We start from the raw sequence: 2622 nt of genomic DNA on the forward strand, positions 1-2622 counted from the left end.
ACCTCTCTCTGTACACTTCACCTCAGATATTACCTCAGAAATGAGATTGTTAGTCGGTGACGTCACTTATTTCCTGACACAGACCTCAGTATAACATTCACCTCAGGAGTCAGGACTGAGTCTTCCCATCCCCCTCACAGGAACCCCGGTGTTGTCGCAGAGTCCCTCCTCCTCCCCCTAGTCTCCCGTCTGCCAATCAGCGCCCGCTGCTGACACTGTGCCCGGCAACATCTCCCCCGTAGCCCGCCCCCCTCCTCGCAGACGACCCCCACACGCTGCTCCTCGTACTGTTTGTTCGTCCGCAGATGTTTTATCTCCCGACTTCCCCGCCCTGATTGGCCTGCAGAGGTGCTGGGCGGGGCCGGAGCTGCGGCCACGCCCCTTGGAAGTAGATAATAAGAGTGAGAGGGGTAAGAGGGGGAGAGTATAGAGAGAGAGAGGGGAGGTGAGAGCTGAGCTGTGATCGGATAGGAAGGGGGACCCAGGACTGAGGAGGTGTCATCCCGGGGGAAGGTTACATCATATACAGAGGAGACACCAGTCTGACACCCCCTGTGATCTCCATACTGAGGACTGATTGTTGTCACTTCCACAGCTGATCTGAGAAGGAGGACACTGGTGACCCTCCATTGTGCCACAGGTAACCTGAATGTGTGTGTGTGTGTGGGGGTGCTGGTATCACTGCAGGTGGGGGACCTTGGTGTCACTGGTGCAGGTGGAGGGGGTGCTGGTGTCCACCGGGGCAGGCGGAGGGGGTGCTGGTGTCCACCGGGGCAGGCGGAGGGGGTGCTGGTGTCACCGGGGCAGGCGGAGGGGGTGCTGGTGTCCACCGGGGCAGGCGGAGGGGGTGCTGGTGTCCACCGGGGCAGGCGGAGGGGGTGCTGGTGTCCACCGGGGCAGGCGGAGGGGGTGCTGGTGTCCACCGGGGCAGGCGGAGGGGGTGCTGGTGTCCACCGGGGCAGGCGGAGGGGGTGCTGGTGTCCACCGGGGCAGGCGGGAGGGGGGTGCTGGTGTCCACCGGGGCAGGCGGAGGGGGTGCTGGTGTCCACCGGGGCAGGCGAGGGGTGCTGTGTCCACCGGGGCAGGCGAGGGGGTGCTGGTGTCCACCGGGGCAGGCGGAGGGGGTGCTGGTGTCCACCGGGGCAGGCGGAGGGGGTGCTGGTGTCCACCGGGGCAGGCGGAGGGGGTGCTGGTGTCCACCGGGGCAGGCGGAGGGGGTGCTGGTGTCCACCGGGCAGGCGGAGGGGGGTGCTGGTGTCACCGGGGCAGGCGGAGGGGGTGCTGGTGTCCACCGGGCAGGCGGAAGGTGGAGTGGGTTGTTGGTGTCACAGTATGGGGGGGGACCTTGGTGTCACCGGTGCAGACAGGTAAAGGGGGGTGTCTGGGGGGAGCAGTGTACCCCAATAAGCACCACAAGTTAAGCATGGAGAAGTGGAGACATGATGGTCCAGGGAAGGATTGGGGGGCTGACTGGTGTTTTAGGGATAGAAATTCTAACCTGCAACACCATGAATTACAACTGAGCACAAACATCCCTCCATTGTACAACCATCCCCCCCCCCACACACACACACACACACACACACACACACACACACACACACACACACACTTTTCCTTCCAGGAGGCTCCCAATTCAAGGTAGTGAAATACCATAGTGTGTGTGTGTGTGTGTGTGTGGGGGGGTGAGTGACCCTCTAAATAGTATGTATGCATATGGTCTTAAATCGAGGCACTAAAGTGCCCCATTATACACTGGGGGGAGGGGTTCTAATGTAAGAGATTGCAGATTAAGGTAATAAAATACCCCAATATACAGCAGGGGAGGCTAAACTATTTACTACATGGAGGGGTGCAAATCAAGGTAGTAAAATGCCCAGTGTATATAGAGGGGGGGGGGGGGGTTGTAGTTATGTATCTTGTAAATTGGGTATTAAATGCTCCTGGGGTGCAATAAGCTGGGGGCACAACAGCCCTTGCACTTCAAGAGGGAACCCTGGAAAAGGAATGTGCTGGATCTCTCTGGGTACCCAGAGTCAATAGTCGGGGGACGGCTGGGGGTACCCAGAATCGGGGTGGATATAAATCAATGATTTTTTTTTTGTTTTTGTTTTTTTTTTCATTTAAATCAATTTTTATCAAATTTATTTTATTTTTTTTCATTTAAATCAATTTTTATCAATTTATTTTAATAAAATGCTTTTGGGGTTAAAAATCTATCTAAAGATCGTTTTCTATTTAAGATACATTAATAATTGTGTTTATTCAGCATGAAATGGAGCTTAGTTATGTAGCATGAGGCTGTATATTCTGCAATATTTAAATTTTTGGTAAACTCATTCAATGAATCCAAGCTCTGCAAGCTGATAAAATATGCACTGCATTGATGCATTCACACAGTTTCACAGTAACCATGAGGAAAAACAAAGTTCAGGAATATTCCTTTATTCCTTTGTTTTGCAAACCTATGTACACTACAAACTGTATGACTGAATCGGTTCTGATATCGCTGTTTTACTAACCTGACAGTTTATTATTCTAAATAGGAAACCTTCATTTATTAAAGATTCTAACTACCAGCAAGAATTATAATCCTTACATTTAAAAAGCACCTGTCATTTC

At 53.1% G+C, this 2622-nt stretch overlaps 1 protein-coding gene across 1 annotated transcript in view; it reads left to right on the top strand.

The window, feature by feature from the left end:
• Positions 1–320: 320 nt before the first annotated feature.
• PDK4 (pyruvate dehydrogenase kinase 4) overlaps positions 321–2622 on the top strand; it is a gene marked incomplete in the record, with an annotated part of 30328 nt that continues 28026 nt past the window's right edge. Inside the window, 1 exon segment of the mRNA XM_073629576.1 lies at positions 321–640.

The sequence above is a fragment of the Aquarana catesbeiana genome, linkage group LG05 (genome assembly GCF_042186555.1).
Source record: "Aquarana catesbeiana isolate 2022-GZ linkage group LG05, ASM4218655v1, whole genome shotgun sequence".
NCBI classification, from domain to species: domain Eukaryota; kingdom Metazoa; phylum Chordata; class Amphibia; order Anura; family Ranidae; genus Aquarana; species Aquarana catesbeiana.